Source organism: Cervus elaphus, chromosome 10 (genome assembly GCF_910594005.1).
Source record: "Cervus elaphus chromosome 10, mCerEla1.1, whole genome shotgun sequence".
NCBI lineage: Eukaryota > Metazoa > Chordata > Mammalia > Artiodactyla > Cervidae > Cervus > Cervus elaphus.
Window position 1 is genome coordinate 35595078 of NC_057824.1, and position 17630 is coordinate 35612707.

Sequence of the window (17630 nt, forward strand, 5' to 3'; positions counted from 1 at the left end):
TTTGTGCAAAGAGAAGGTAAAAAAAGACTTCCTAGAAGCGACTGAATTAGGCAGAGAGTGAAGGCACCATGCTGTCAGAGTGACCTCGCATACTAGAAATTCATCACAGAAAAGTCTTATTAATACAAGGGGTTCTGTATGAGGGGCAGAGATGCTCCATCCAGGAAGGGCTGGTGAGAGGCCCAGCTGGCCAAGGAAGTGTATCCACCCTTTCTCCCTGCCTGCAGCTATCCGACGAGTGAACCTGTCCTGCCTGCTCAGTTGCTAGATAGGTGCACACATGCGTGCTAAGTTGCTTCAGTCATATCCAACTCCTTGCGACCCCATGGACTGTACCCCACCAGGCTCCTCTGTCCATGGGATTCTCCAGGCAAGAACACTGGAGTGGGTTGCCTCCAGGGGATCTTCCCGACCCAAGGATCGAACCTGCGTTTCTTACCTTTCCTCCACTGGCAGGCAGGTTCTTGACCACTAGCGCCTCCTGGGAAGCCCTTCCCCAACAATTCCTGCTCTCATGTGTTTCCACTTCCCTCGCCCCACGGAGGTCTCTACAGGTGGCCTCTTCCTCTGCAGATGGTGTATCCCCTAGAAAGGCGACTGTGATTGTCCCCTAGGCTTCTGCCCTCTCTGAAGAAGTGGTTCCAGATGGAGTGCTTCTCAGATCCTGGTTTAAATTGCACTTTCTCTCTTCCGGCTAGGTACAGGAAGACTCCAAGTGACTGTTTACCTGGGTCCTTGCATCTGGCCTGAGATCCTTGACCCTAGCCAGGGATGCCCAGCCTAGGGGTGACTCGGCTGTCGCTGGTTGCAGATTCTCTCTCCAGATGCCAAACCACCTGTAGTCTTGTTTAGCCTTTAGGGTGTCAAACATTTTTTAAATTTGATGTCAACATTTTAGAACTGAAGATTTCACAAACGTATCTGACTTTGCAGCTTCAAGTTTGCTGACTGTTGGTCCCACTTTCTTTTTAGAACTACCACTTGGAGCTGAGAGCAGCTGTTTTCATAGGCAGGGTGCACTCACCATTTTGTCTCAATCGATTGCCACCGGGCCTGCTTCACCCAGTTTTGGCCCCTGTAAGGCATTCGAATTTCAACCTCTGGTCTGGAAAGTGCCCATTTTTAGACCAGCTATGGCTGAGTTTGGTGAGAAATGTCACATTTCTGGGGAGTGTCTTAGGAACAAGTTGATTGCCCCGATAAGCTGGGCAGAGATCAGGGGAAGAAAGCATTTGAATATTAAAGAGTCTGAGATGTGACTTAGCACTGACGGTTTAGATGTAGCACCTCCACCCTCCAGAGAAAGTAAAGTGATCCCCGGTGAGTGTGGGTGGCGTTGTCAGTTGTACAGAATGCTTGCAGCGAGGCACTGCTTTCTTCTGAGACTTTTATGTCCTCTAACCTGAGATCTGAGCAGAGCCCGCTCAGCTGGTGAGTGTCATAGACCCCCATCCCCATCCTCCTTTACCAGGATTTGGAGCCCCAGTTTTACACACTGCATGAGAGGACTTCCCACATCCCTTTAAACGGCAACATTTTGGTCCTGGTGCAAACTGTTGGATTGTTTTCTAGAACGTTAACCCCTCGAGCAGAATGCCAGTGGTGTCTTAGCCCAGGAACACGTGGATCTTTGAGGTTACCTCTCACTTTCATGAACCAGTTTCTGTCTTTGTGTCTTGCTGAGGTCCGGGGTGATTTTTGAACATTTTTATGCGGCTTTTCTATCCCACCTGCTCTGCAGTTATTAACGATGGGAACATTGCTTGCAACATGTGGGTAATGATACATCTGAAGCGGGAGATCCTTTTATTCAAAGAAGGGAGAGTGGTCAGCATTTTCTGGTGCAGCTAGTAAGGCAGAATGAAAGTTTCTAATGAAATATGGCAGCTTAAGAGGTCGCCATGCTTAATTCTTCTAATAGCTTTTCTTTTATCTCCTCTCCAGGCGATGTAGGGTAGGGGGCATAAGCACAGCCTGTCAGGCTATCACTGTGGCTTGGAATTTTGGCCTGAGACTTCGCAGCTATGTTACTTAGCGTCTTTGTACCTAAGACTCCTCATCTATAAAGTGGGTCCGGTAACAACAATACCTACCTTTAAAAATTGCTAAGTGGCTCCGATTGTTACAGTAAGTAAGATGTTTGGACCAGAGCTCAGCACAGACTAAGCGCTCAGAAGATATCAGCTCCTAGGATTGTCTCCAAGCTAACTTAGAGGTGGGGCAACTTTGAGAGGAGACTGGGCTGCAGGGTTACTTTGCTATGAAACCAGCTGCCATGTGAGAGTCAAAACCCGGCTGTGAACATGTGGTCACCTGTGTTGCTGCTTTGCTCATATATTCCAACTGGGCTGGATGGGAAGGAGCAAGAGAGGGGAAGGGGCAATTTGACAGCCCTTGAAATTGAGTTGTTTAGGACTTCATGCTTAGGGATATTCAGGAAGGGGAAAGATTATCCTCTTAACCTGGGGCTTCCTTGGTGGCTCAGTCAAGAATCTGCCTGCAAGGCAGGAAACCTGTGTTTGATTCCTGGATCAGGAAGATCCCCTGAAGAAGGGAATGGCAACCCACTCCATTATTCTTGCCTGGAGATTTTCAAGGACAGAGGAGCCTGGTGGGCTACAGTCCATGGGGTCGCAAAGAGTTAGACATGGCTGAGCAACTAACACTTACTTCTTACTTAAGAATGTTCTCAGATATGCTCAGAATTACCTGGGACTATATTTGGAACCTCAGAGCTATTCCTTATCCTAGCATTTTCAGCACCGGGTATTTCCTCAGGGTGAATCTAATTAAAATGGGATCAGCATTGCATAGAAAATGCCTAAGGTTTTATTCTCTCACCAAAGTCAGAAGTCCAAAGGCCAGGATCCTATGTTCTTTTCAGTTTTCCACTCTACAATCCCAGAAGTGAAAATTATCTCATGGTTCAAGAAGGATGCTGGACTATCCAGTCGTCACATCCTTATTTCAGCCAACGGTAGGAGGAATGGTAAAGCAAGGTGAAGAACACATACTCACTGTCCTGGAGGTTGCCTCTTATACTTCTGCCTAAATGCTATTAGCTAGAACTTAATCGAATACCCACACCCTGCTGCAAAGGAGTGTGTGGGAAATGCCATGTTAATTTCAGGTAGCCCTGTTCCCAGCTAAAAGCTAGGGTGGGGGATTTTCCATCTTAAAAATAGAAGGGACTGGGGATCCAGCCTCTGCCATTCTTGGGTAGGAGGTGTGTAGGATGATCATAAGGCAAAGAAACCACTGAGCCCCAGGCTCCATGGTGCTGCCGTGGAAATTGGGGATGCTAGGACGGAAAGTCCATAAACCATGGGAAATTGTAAATTTCTGTGTGCTCAGGGAGCTGAAGAATAGATTTTCTTGCTTTTGTACAAAAATCTAGATTGACTGCCACATAATTTCTCCCGTTTTTTTCCCACTCTCTGTATTTTCTATAAAACCATTCTCGGTGAGGTAGTTTAAGAATGTCTCTGGTGACAGGGGACTGGAGCTGAGAATCTCTATTATGAAACTGCCTAAATTCTGAATAAGAAATAGGACCCCTCAGATAAGCAAGGCAGACTTGTCTCTGTAGCATTCTTTAGAGGAGCTGCAGACCTGCATTTGTGCCTTTGTTGTAATTAAGACAAGGCTTTGGGTGGAATTTGACTCTTACCCCAAGAAGCTTTTGCAGTTTGGCAGAGAAGGAAAACAAAATTTTTTTTAAAGGAAGTGACTTCATTAGAAGTAGGGAGACAATAAAATACAGAGATTTAGAGTTCCTAGAATGTGGTTAGAGTCAGAAAGAACTGGGTTTGAATCAATGCTCTGCCACCTACAACTGTGTGAAATCAGGCAAGTCTTCCATATGTCGTGGCCTCAGTTTGCTCAGTTGTGAAATGGGTTGATAGTACCTACCTTATAGGGTATGGTGAAAAGTAATGAGCTGGTACAAGAGAAATATCCACTGTCAATAATTCTAAGTTAGATGATAATTATTACTTCTCTAACTGTAGGGAACTGTGTCAAAAGGGGACAGAGTTAATTCGGGAACTCATTAAATGACTATGTGACTTTCATGTATTTAGGTGGGTTTTCTTCTTAGGTATGTTTCTTTGTAGACTTCAGGTGACACCAGTGAGTCTGGCCTCAGACAGCCAGCTTGCTTAGATTGTATTTTCTCACCCTTCTTGTGAGAAAAATCTGAACTTGCCATGGACTTGCTAGAAAAACCCCAGTGCACTAATTTTCTGACTATGAAAACCTAGCATTGATGATTATAATGAATAAACCAGCTGTTCCCTTTCCTGCATAGATTAGAAAACATGTTTTTAAGCCTTCTTTTTTAATTTTTATTTTTTATTGAAATACAGATGATTTACAATGTTGTGCAAATCTCTACTGTACAACAAAGTGACTCAGTTACACACATATAGACCTTCTTTTTTTTAATATTCTTTTCCATTATAGTTTATCACAGGATATTGAATATAGTTCCCTTTGCTTTTTTAAAACCTTATAATAGACATTATTCTTAAAAATCCCCAATGTATTGCATGAATCCAGTCATTGCTGGTTTCATCAACATCGACTTCATAGGATTCAAGTTTATTTTAGTCTGTAGTTAGCACATAGAAATTAGAATGTGTACTTTTTAAAAACAACAAAGATGAATCAAAGGTTCATTTTATTTTTGCCGTATTTTTCCCGAGGAACTTCTGATATCCTGAATTTCAGGTTGAACTTTCTCAGTAAAATCATTAATAGGGCCCCCCTTTTTTTGGCCATGCCACGCAGCACGTGGGATCCTTAGGTCCCCGACCAGGGATCGACATGCACCCCCTGTGTTGGAAGCGTGGAGTTTTAACCACTGGGCCACCAGGGAAGTACCAAGAGGGCCTTTTTTTGTGTGTGCAGTCACATGTCAGGCTACAGGTTACTGGAGCCTCTGTTATTCCACTTCTCTCCCGTCCCAGAAGTAGATCCCAGAAGCCTGTGGGTGAGACTCCTCTTATCTCTTGGCTTCTTCTGAATGTGTTCTAGGGCTCCCAGGTGGATAAAAGGCACAGGCTTTTCGAATTTGTGTTTGTTGGTTTGACTTTTTATTTTTTCCCACCTGAAGTGGCATTTGGGGCTCAAAGTCCCAAATGAAGTAAAAAATTTTAAGGGTAGATTAACGCTGGATCTGCACAAGAAGAAAGGTTGATTTGTTGAAAAGGCAGCAGGCAATTCATTTTGAGCTGTAGAGCACTCAGGGAGAGCTTGAAGCTTGGTCACTGGGCAACAGAATGCCTTTCTAAGTAAATATGGAAAATGTGACCTTTGAAAATCACATTGATATGATATACCGGTTATTAGAAACTCATTAAAAAATATATTATTTCTGAGTACCAGTGACACTCCAAGTACTGCCCGGAAGCAGATGTAGCATGCTTATGGTGTATTTGGGTCAGTAAAGAAAAAGATTCGGAGAACTTAACCGGTCAAAGGTTTGAAAATAATTTGTACATGTTCTTGCTGTTGGAGTCTCTTTCCTCTGCCTATGTATCTCTCTCCCTATCTTTTTGTTTCTGTCTCTCTCTCTCTCTACACATGCACACAGGTACACACACACATGCATACACACATAAATAGGCCAGTATGTCACCATTTTGATAACATGCATCTCCTTTGGATGCTTTTCAGCTACAGGTAGTTAAATTATTAAGTACAATTTTTAATCCTCTGGTCTTTTGTCCTTGCAGTCCAGTTAATTCCTGAGTTGGAGAGGGGAACCAGCTGAGAATTTCATTATCTGTGGCTGATGTTTTCAAAAGCTTGGTCCTTTATCATTCTTGGCATTTGATCTAATCTCAAGGATTCTTTGACTTTACTCATCCCGTGTCTCCATTGAAATTGTATAATGCTTTGCAGAAAGTTCTGTTGGATAGAGCTGCCTTAGACCCTAGCAGTAGGTTTCAAAATAATCCTAATGTGAGCAGACGCTGGGAGAGGGGGATGGACAGGGAAGCCTGAAGTGCTGCAGTCCCTGGGGTCACAAAGAGTCAGACACGTCTGAGCGAGTGGACAGCAAATGTGAGCGCCTTTAACTTAACTTTGTCAACTCTTAACTCTTCTTAATATGAAATACCAAATTTAAGATTAAAAGAAAAGAGGACATAAAAACTGACAAAAGATAAGAAAATGGATAAAATAAGAAAAGAGGCAGGTGAGAAGGGGATTTGGTGATGAGGTGGGAAGGAGGCCCTGCTTACCACTTGGTCCAGCACTTGCTTATGTTCTAAAGACACATACCAGAAACAGATGAGGCCTCACTGGTCCCCATAGGAGTGGATCCAGAGAGACCCCAGGGAAATAGCAACCTTGTGTCCTTCTCATCTTTCTTTTTAGACATTTATCTTTATGGGGGAGGGGTGTTTAAAACACACATGGTTAAAAATAAAGTAGTACAAAAGTAAAAAAAAAAACTTGTGTGATAGACTGTTGACCTTTTTATAGCATATACAAAATCCAGAGCGTTTACATGTGGCATTTGGAGGTGTGACAAATGCTTGGAAATCTGGTGGGAAATTTGTCTATTTACCACATCCACCCATCCATCCTTCCTTCCTTCCAAAAAGCATTCACTCATTAAACTCCCTGTGTCAGGAATTGTGTTAGATGGCAGGAGCACAATGGTGAATGAGATTGAGAAGGTTCTTATTGTCATGGGGCTTCCAGTGTAATGGGAGAGATAAGACATTCTACTGATACAAATCATTGCAGCAATATTTAATTTCATTCTTGTTAGAAAAACATATCATATATTAATGCATATATGTGGAGTCTAGAAAAATGGTAAAGATGAACCTATTTCCAGGGCAGGAATAGAGATACAGATTAAAGAACAGACGTGTGGACAAAGAGGAGGGGAAAGGGGAGGGTGGGATGGATTGGGAGATTGATATACACTACTTTGCACAAAACAGCTTGCATAAAATAGCTAGTGGGAACCTGCTGTAAACCACAGCTCAGCACGGAGCTCTGTGAAGACCTAGAGGGGTGAGATGGGGGTGGGTGGGAGGGAGGTCCAGAGAGAGGGGATATATGTATGTGTATAGCTGACTCCACACTGTGTCCACACTTCACTGTAGAGCAGAAACGAATGCAACATTAAAGCAATTATAGTCCAATAAAAAAATTCTCCCTTGTTAAGGACTTTGAAGGAAATGTTCAGGGTGCTGTGGGGGCATGTAGGGGATGCTGACCTATGGAACAGTTGGGGTGGAATCAGGGAATTCTTTGGTCAGGGAATTAAACATCAAACAGCTTCTCGTTCTTAGAGGTAATCTGAGAAAGTCTGAGTTGTCAAGGAACTGGAGCTAAAAAAATCTGTATTGTGAAGCTGCTCATATCCTAGATAAAGATACACGGGAGGTCTTATCTCTGTGACATTCTGTGGAGAAGCCCTGAATCTATTTGTGCCTTGGTTGCAAGTACGATGAATATTTACTCGAATTAGACAATTACGTAAAGATGGCTTCTCTCTCAGTTTGACAGACAGAGAACATTGTCTCCTCTTAACTCAGGTGATGAGCTGACTTCCGTTTTGTTCAGGGATTGCCATTTGAGGTTGTTCTAAAGGAGAAAAATCACCATTTCAGAGATGGAGGGGCAAGTCTGAGGCAGCAGGCTGAGAATAGATAGAGCAATTATACGTGTGTGTGTGTATGTGTACACACAGATTCTTTTCCATTAGTTCATTACAAGATATTGAAGTGTACAACTGAGTCACTCTGCTATACACCAAAAATTAACTGAACATTGTAAATCAACTATATTTCAATCAAAGAGAGAGAGAAAGCAAGCAAAATCTATCAGTGAAAGGCATTTGTGAGCTAAAAGCCAGTTTTCAGCGGCACATGATTACTTGCATTTTCTGCTGAATACCTTCCTCACCCAGGGTCCATGACTGATTTCCTATTACTGGTCCATTGGCTTGGGCAGTGTGTTTTCTCTCGTTGGGAAGATAATTTTTAAGTAGCTTCACAATAAGCCGCATTGACTCACATGTAGAGGAAGATCCTTTGTCAGTTCTCTTTCCATCTTTCTGATTTCTTCAGGAAGAAAGTCTTAGTCTCTTTCATACAAATCTGAGTCCTTTGTAAGTGTTTTTTTTTTTTTTTTTTTTGTTTTTTTTTTAAAGGGACTACAGGGAGTTATAGAAACATACAGGTGTATTAGTTTCTACCTGTCATCCACTTTTAACTAATGTTGAGCCTCATGCTGTTCTAACTCTGGGCCTCATTTCTTCCTGGCTCTCCTTGTGAGTTGGGAAGGGGGGGTTTCAGTGTCTTCCCAGAAATGTCTGGTGTTGAAGGGAAGCTGTGTTGCAGAGAATTGAAAGGCACAGCAGTTCAGACTCTGACAATGTCTGGAAGAGATGATAGCCTTTGTGCAGGATGATGGCCTTTCTTAATGTTACTGTTGTTATCATTGCTATTGTTGCTACCTTTTCTTTTTTACTTTCTTTTTTTATTTTTTAAATTAGGGTATAGTGGCTTTGTGGGCTTTCCCAGGCAGCACTAGTGATAAAGAACCCACCTGCCAATGCAGGAGACGTAAGAGATGCGGATTCAGTCCCTGAGTTGGGGAGATCCCCTGGAGGAGGAAATGGCCACCCACTCCGATGTTCTTGCATGGTGCATCCCATGGATAGAGGGGCCTGGCGGGCTACGGTCGGTATGATTGGCAAGAGTCGGACAACGACTGAAGCGACTAACTGTGCATACATAGTTGCTTTGTAGTGTCGTGTTGGTTTCCACTGTAGAGTAAACTGAATCAGCTACACATATATATATATACACGTATGTGTGTATATATTTATGTGTGTGTGTATCCTCTCCCTCTTAGACCTCCCTCCCACCCTCTTCCCCATCCCACCCCTCTAGGCCATCACCCGTGCTATACTGCAGGTTCCCCCAGCTGTCTATTTCACACATGGGGTGTATATATGTCAGTCCTAGTAGTTGTCCTCTGCTTGCTTGTTTGTGTCTTCTGGATGTCTCTTTCCCCCGCAGCCTACACGCAAAAATTTGCCCTACTGGGTCAGAAGGGGAATTCAGATCCAGACTAGGAGGGTTCTGATCCTCCTTATCGAGTCTTGGCCTTCACTTAGCAAACAGAAATTAACTTTGCTCAACAGTAACAATGCTCCTGGGGGAAATTCTAGACTCTTCTTTCACCTTGCCACTGCCCAGCCAACCAAACTTTGGGTCTCTAGATAGTCAGTAAAAAGTGGACTTCCTAGTGAAGGCTCAGAAATCAAACAGACATCATTTCCTATCCTGGCTTTGTCTTTCCATGGTCTTGTGACCCTGGGCTGGTGAAATATGATCCTGCCTTTATACATCTATCCTGATAGCTCAGTTGGTAAAGAATCCACCTGCAATGCAAGAGACCCTAGTTCAATTCTTGGATTGGGAAGATCTGCTGGAGAAGGCTACCCACTCCAGCATTCTTGGGCTTCTGTTGTGGCTCAGCTGGTTAAAGAATCCACCTGCAGTGTGGGAGACCTGGGTTTGATCCCTGGATTGGGAAGATGCCCTGGAGAAGGGAAAGGCTACCCACTCCAGAATTCTGGCCTGGAGAATTCCATGGACTGTATAGTCCATGGGGTCACAAAGAGTCGGAAAAGACTGACTTTCACTTTCTCTTTCACATCTGTCTATCCATCTACCCATTTACCCACCAATCTATTCCTCTATCCACCCAGCTTGTTTTTCCGTTCCATCATCCATCCATCTATCCATCCAGCCATTTCCCCATCCATCTGGCCATCTGTCCATCTATCCAGTCATTCAGTAAATATTTATTGAGTGCCTACCATGAATTGGGTACTGTCCTAAGAACTAAAACTAGAGCAGTAAAGAAGCCAAAGCCCTTGCCCTCAGGGACATGTATTAGAAGAACAGCAATTAAGTAACTTAGAAGAAATACATTGTATAACATCAGGTTGCCATTTGGGCTTTGGAAAGAAATGAGACAGTGCGCTTGCCCTTGAAAGTCTCCCAGGTCTTCAGAGGGGAGAGGAGAACAGCAGGACCAGTTGCTTCCGGTACATAAATGAGAAGTGTTACACCAAGGGTGTGAAAAGGCTTTGAGTGACATCCTTACTCCTGGGAGGGGAGGAGAAGATTCCACACTGGAGCTGACATTTGGGAACAGTCTTCCAGCAGGAGTGGGAGTTCCCAGATTGACAGGGGGGTGGGGGCTGGGGCGGGTGTTTCGGGCAGAGGAGAGCAACGGGGAGCCCTGGAAGAGTGAACGCAGCTCCAGTGGGAACAGGAAGTGGGGGGTGTGTGCGCAGGAGAAGCTGGTGGGAGGAAAACGTCATGTGGGGGGCTGGGGGGGGGGGTGTTGTCTGGACCTTGGGAAGGAGCATAGTGACTAGGAAGTGGCTGTTGTCATTGCTGTGTGGGGGTGAGTGAGATGGCCAAATGTTCGAAAAAGAGAGTGAGATGTATTCTGAAACCGTAATTGCTGTGACTCAGTTCCTGAAATTCCAGGCTGGTGGGGTTGGAGGTCAGGTAAGAGAAACTGAAATGACCATTTAGAAGCACTGGTGGTGGTAATGGGGCCGGGGCGGGGGGAGGAGGGGGGGGTGTTCCCAGAGCGTGGAGGGGCTGCTGCTATTTTTCACATCCTAAAGAGACATTTGGATTTTCATGTCAGTCATATTGTTGATGATTCTATTTTGGGAGGCGGATACTGGGTTATTTTTATGGTTCTAACAATAGGGATATCACTCTTCACTGCATCTTTAATCATAGAAGGCCACAGAAATGATGTTGTCTCTAGAAGGAATCCTCCTACTTCTTTTCTCCTTCTCTCCTGCCCTCACACACCCAGCTCATGTTTATTGAGCACGTGCTGTGCTGGAGGTGAGGGATTTGTGCTTTGGAGACAGAATGGCGTCAATATAAATCTTGGCTTCTTTTTTTTCTGCTGGGTGGCATGTGCGATCTTAGTTCTCCAACCAGGGATGGAACCCATGCCCCCTGAATCAGAAGCACAGAGACTTAACCACTGGAGCAGCAGGGAAGTTCCTAAATCATGGCTTCTTATAGTGAGCTTCCCAGGTGGTGCAGTGGTAAAGAATCCGCCTGGCAATGCAGGAGACGCAAGAGATGCAGCTTCGATCCCTGGGGTTGGAAAGATCTCTTGGAGTAGGTAGTGGCAATCCGCTTTTACCTGGAAAATTCCACAGAGAGGGGAGCTGGCGGGCTACAGTCCACGGGGTTGCAGAGTTGGGCACGATGGAGCAAATGAGTACACACATGTGGAACCTTGAACATGTTCCTGAAGCTCTTTGAGCTTTCGGTTTTTTCAGAGGTCAAAGGCTGTCATTAGAACCTAGATTATAGGGCTCGTGACCAGTGTTCCCTGAGCTCCTTGCCTGATACACAGTAAGTACTTGATAAACAGAGTTGTTTCCATTATTTCCACGGCTGGACTCTGTCTTGTCCTTAGCTGAATTTATCATCTTGTTGGGAGGCAAGATGAATGCTCCTGAGTCAAGGACATGATGCAAGAATGAAGGTGCTTACATGTCGTGGTCAGGAGCACTTGGGGAAACTGACAGTGGATTTGAGGGTGGAGTGCTCTGCTGTGGTCAGAGGTGATTTGAACGTGGGTGAGAGCTCAGTGCTTTCCACGCTAGTTTCCTGGCTTTCAATGCTTTCGTTGGGGGGAAACCTCAGAAAGCTGAATTGAAATCTGTGATTGCCCCACCTGCTGCCTCATTTTGAAAATGTGTTGATGGCATTTCAACTTTAAATAGGTTTTGGACCAGTTTCCCTTTAAAATCTGGGGGTCCCTTTAGGCTATGGGTGGGATGCCTACCATGCCCTTTGAAGAAGTCTCCTAAATCATGTGGGTGAAGGTAGAAGGTGAGGTCTGCAGGACTGTCTCTTGTCTTGACGTGGTGGTGGGGGTGGTGATTCTTATGGAATAGCCCTATTTTGAAGACCTTCCCTCCCTAAAGGTGGGGACCATTCTTTAGAGTTTAGGCAATATGGCAAAGGAGAATTTTGATAGTTATCTGGATTTTTTTTGTGTCCCTGGAAAAATGTATGGTTGGAGGTATTAATAATTCTATCTGGGGCAACATTATTCTTTGGGAAGCAGCATTGGCATATAGGGTGGTGAAGGACTGTTTTCCATTTTGGTTAGAGGTCCATCTTTTTGGTGGCTTGCTCTTTGTTGTTTCCAGGGTTAAGTTAGCATCCTTAACATCTGCCGTCTCTGGGCCCTCACAAGCCTCTCTTTGAACCTCACTGCAACTTGCATTTCACTTTCTAGCTGAAGACTCCAGCTGGTCTTGCTCAGTATGACACAGCTCTGTCCAGCCCAGGGCTTTTGCACCTGCTCTATCTTGAGCCTGAATCGCTCTCCCCTCTCCTCTGACCCCATCACCCTCCTACTCATTGTTCAGAATTTAGTTCAGCTGCCACTTCTCCAGAGAAGCCTTCCTTGATCTTCCAAATCAGGTTCTCCCCCTGGTACAATCTCATAACCCCTTGTCACTTTCACATTTTCTTTTTTAAGACAAAAATATTCATTTATTTATTTAGCTGCATCCGGTTCTAGTTGCATCTTGTGTGATCTCCACCATGGCATCCTGGCTTCTTTCTAGGTGTGATGAGTAGGGGATCAGTAGTTGCCATGTGTGAGCTCAGTTGCCCCACAGCATGTGGAATCTTATTAGTAGTTCCCTGACCAGGGATCGAGCCTGCATCCCCTGCATTAGAAGATAGATTCTTAACCACCGGACCACCACAGAAGCCCCTCCATGTTCTAATTGTATGTTTATTTGAGTGTTTAGTGTTTGTCTTCCCCACCAGAATGTAAGTTTCCAGAGAGGTAGGACTCCATCTCTGTCACTTCCTGCTGTTCCTGGAGTACCCAGGTCCATACCTGGGTACATACATGATGTGTACTCATAGATACCTTTTAAATAAATGAATGGTTTGGGGAACATAAGTCCATTGAGGAAGTCATTTGATTTGGGTTTTAGTGCTAGTTTTGCTATAGCTTGATCTGCAGTTTTCCTAAAGAGTTCGTCACTTCCTAGTTTACAAGCTCTGATCATTTTTGTTTGAACAACAACAACAAAATTGTCCTCATGAAAGCCTGTTGAGGAGTGATTTTCAGAAGTATGTGAATGCTTCACTCTTAACCTCAGGTTTGGCCATGTTTTTTGGTAAAGACAAAGAGTTTCTCTGCTGAAGTCCCTGACCTTAGGACCCTGGTAGGCTAGAGTGACCATAATTTCCTTTAACAATATATAAACTGGAAGCTGCTAAAATGGCCATCAGCAGTCCACAGTGGAATACTGTATAGTATTGAGAGTGAGTAAACTCCAGCTGTATACGACATGGATGACTAGCAAAAAACGCCAGATGCACAAGAGTATGTTCTGTGGAATTCCCACTTGAAGTTCAGGGCCAGATGAAAGTAATCATCTGTAGTAATCATAGGCAATAGCACTTAGGATGGCGGTTACACACAGGAAGACTGGTGGGGACTAAGAGGGGATGTTAGGCTGTGGGTGATATTGTTTCTTGACCTGGGTGCTGGTTACATGGTGGGTTCAGATTATGACCATCCATTGAACTTCCGAATTGTACCCATCTTCTGTTATGATATTACACTTCAACAAAAACATTTAAAAGACATTGAGCTTTGGGAATTCCCTGGTGGTCCAGTGGTTAGGACTCTGCCCTTTCACTGCTGAGGACATAGGTTCAAGCCCTGGTTGGGGAAATAAGATCCCACAAGTCATGTGGTGCAGCCAAAAAAAGCACAGAGCTTTAAGTCACTGAGAATCTGAGAAATGTTAGTGGGGACTTTTTCAGTTCTGCACACAGAAGTGAAATCTGTAGGGGAGACACGCACCTTCTGGAATCAACCATAGCGGGATGGTGCCATTTGCCTTCTTGGGGGGACATCTGCTTTTCATTTCAATGTTGCCCATCGGCTCCAAACTGTAGAACAAGGAAGCCAGGGCATCCTGACAGTTTTCCCACCCAGTAATGCAGCTCTGTTATTACCAGGAGAACTTGAGCTCATAAACTACTTTTTAGGCTTGCATTTGAAACATTCTCTCTTTGCTAAGGTATTAGTCAGAGTTCATGAAAGCTGCTATAACAGATAAGCCCTGACACCTCTGTGGCTTGACGGGAAGGGATTTATTTCTCACTCATGGCACAGATCCACTGCAGGCCACCCTGGTCAGGCAGCCTCCCCTCCAGGTCACCGAGGCCACTCGCCACTGGGCAGGAAGATGGGGAAAGAGAATACGAGAAAGCACACTCATTTCACAGCCACTTCAGCCTGGAAAGGATGCGTATTGCTTCTGCTCACATTCTCTTGGCCGGAGCTTGGGCACAGGGGTGTGTCAACCTCAGGGGGTCCTGGAATGTGTCGACCAGCTCTCCCAAGCAAATAAAAGCAAATGGGTGCCTGCTGAGAAACAGTGAACCTCCTCCAGCCCCCAGAACCGTGGTTTCCTTTGACTTCCTTGGAGCTGGTGTATTCGATTTTACCTCTAACTTGACTTCTTTAAACCTGAGAAGTGAAATGCTAGACCTCTTTATCTCATCAAACACAGGAGGAGACGTTTGGGGGAGAACACAGTCTGTTTGTGTTGCTAAGGATGAAATAAACAGACACTTTTTTTTTGCTTCTAGCTGGTAGAACAATCTGGTTCTTGTCAGAATTTCCAGTTTTCCAGCCAGTCAGAATTCTTGCCACTTCTGGTTGCCAGTGGACATTGTAGACACTTTGATTTAAGTCAGAGATGAGCTCACTCAGTTACTTCTTTGGAAAAGTCTTTTGCTCATTCGTCATCTCTCCTATGGAAGAATCCTTTGGTGGTTCTACTTTTGGATATTTGACTGGACACAATTATCTGGTGTTTAACAAACCACCCCAGTCTTTAGTGGCATCACATCACCACCATTTTATTTAGCTCATGTTTCTGTGGGTCAGTAATTTGGGCTGGGCTCAGCTGGGCGGTCCTTCTGGTCTAGGCAAGGATTGGCTGTTGGGGTCTGGGGCCTCAGCAGGCACACCTGAGATGCCCGAGGCCTTTCTCCAGGTGGTCTCACCTTCAGTGGGCTGGCCTGAGCTCGGCCACGTGGTGGTGGGTGCATTCCCAGTGCATGAGAAGGGGTCACAGGGCCTCTTGAAGTCCACACTCAGAACTTGCACAGTGGCCCTTCTTCCATATTCTGTTAGTGAAAGCAGATCACAAGCCCACCCAAGCAATAAAGGAAGAAAGAAAAGGGGAAGAGCCTCTTCCTCTTGATGGGAAAAGCCACAGAAACCATGTGGCATTTTGGGGAACCCTACCAAGCCAGTTTCACCGTGGCCCTCATGACTCCATAGTTCCAGTACAGTGTGCATCTGCCAGACAGAACTTGAGTCTGTGGCGGGTCCCAAGTGAGCTTTGCTGTTGTTTAGTCTCTGTGTCCTGTCCGTCTCTGGGACCCCATGGACTGCAGCCTGTGTCTGACTCTTTGGGATCCCATGGGCTGTAGCCGGCCAGGCTCCTCTCTCTGTGGGATTTCCCAGGCAAGGATACTGGAGTGGGTTGCCATTTCCTTCTCCCAGGGATATTCCTGACCCAGGGATCAAACCTGCGTCTCCTGCATTGGCAGGCGGGCTCTTTACTGCTGAGCCACCAGGAAAGCCCGCTCACCACTTAGACCTCATAAAAGGACTCAAGTCACAGAGAAATGAAAGGGCCAAATGCTTTATGTAAAGCACAGAGCCCAGGGCTGAGTGCACACGATGCACTGACTACTATCCCCATCACTACCGAGTGCACCACCAAATACTTTCACATTACTACTACCCGGGTCGTGCTGTGGACTTAGCACTACACTAAGTACTTAAGATCCATAACACAGGGCCCCTGCCATCGAGGAGGGAGAGATTTGAGAAGGAGACAGACCTGAGTGAATCCGTGTCACTCCATGTGGCCCGTGTGATCACAGAGCTGCAGTGGAGTGGGATGAGGTCTAGGGCTTGACTTCAGACCCCAGTCCCTCCACTGATCACATGTGAGGGCTTGGGTGCCTTTCTTAACCTCTTGAATCTCTACTTTCCTCATCTGTGACATGGAGGTAACAACACAGAGCCCGCCTCCCAGGATGCCGTGTGGATTGAATGAGACCTGGAATGCAAAAAACACATGTGATTGCTCCTTCAATGTTAGTTCTGAAAAACACTTCTCAAAAACATCTTTGAAAACTGTCTTAAAGGTACCATTTTTACTTAAATGTCCTCCTGTGACTCTGGCCAATGTCATTGCTGCTTTGTCTTCAGAGGTGGAGATTTGCCGACAGATGGATTATAGGAGGAGGAGCTCTTGGGAACAACATCTGTAAGGGAGGCAGGGAAGCAGGGAGGGGAGAAGTTGAACTGCAGTGCAGTTGTTGTAACAGAGGCTGAAGCCAGTCTGGTGGCTGGAGCTGGGATGGCCCTTCAGAATTGGGACAGAGGCATCTGCACCAAGTGGGCTGCTCTCGGGGAGCTGGAATTACCTTGGGCAAGGCAGCTTTCTTCTTCTTTTTCAAATTATTTATTTATTTGTGGCTGTGCTGGGCCTTTGTTTCTGCGTGGGCTTTTCTCTAGTTGCAGTGAGTGGGGGCTCCTCTCTCATTGCATTTGTGGGCTTCTCTTGTTGCAGAGCACAGGTTTCAGGTGCACCAGCTCAGTAATTGTAGAGCTTGGGCTTAGTTGCTCCATGGCATGTGGGTTCTTCCTGGACCAGGGATTGAACCCGTGTCTCCTGCATTGGCAGGTGGATTCTTGACCACCGAGCCACCAGGGAAGCCTAAAGCAGCTTTCTTCTTCTAGGGAGGAGTCCTAGGGAGGACTGTGAACTGTTGGCCTTCTGAGGGAACGAGTGTCCTGACCCTGCAGGTGTGAGGAGGGTCTAGGGGATCCTCTGTGGGGTCCACAGCCTGCTTCCAGGTGTCTCTTAGAGACATTCCAAATCCTGTCTCCTTGACTGTTAGTAACCTTGTGGGCTTTCATCCTTCGTCCCTTCCCAAAGCTGACTTAGTTGCCAAGTAGGTTCATAGGCTGTATCTTCCAGCACTGAAATACCGTTTATAGAGAGCCTTAATCTAAGTAGGCTTAATCCAAGCAGGACATGGGAATGACTTGCTTATGGTCATCTAGCTACCAGGCGGAGACCTGGGTTTACATGCCTCCCCTTACTTTCCTTCCACCATGCTCTCCTGAATCACAGGGGATTCCAACTTTATTCTAAGCCTGGACTCTGTAACCTTGGTGCCTTGACCTTCACCCTTACACCTTCTTGCAGCTCCACGCTGGGAGTTTTCTTGAATTCCTTTAAATATGTTTCTTAGACTGTGGATCATCGCTCATTAGGGTGTCATGAAATCAATTTACTAGGTCGTGAACACTGTGAAAAAAATAAACTTGAAAATATCAGAATGCATAACACTCACAAGTATGGTTTCATAAAACTTTTAGTTCTTGTGAACATTTATAGGCATGTGTGAACTGGGTCAGATATAAAATGTGTTTCTCACTGTGGGTGACGGTCAACGTGGTTT

General features: G+C 45.3%; 1 protein-coding gene across 2 annotated transcripts in view; it reads left to right on the forward strand.

The window, feature by feature from the left end:
• PRKCB (protein kinase C beta) overlaps positions 1-17630 on the forward strand; it is a 359558-nt gene that overhangs the window by 1588 nt on the left and 340340 nt on the right. The gene's annotated exons all lie outside the window — the stretch shown is intronic.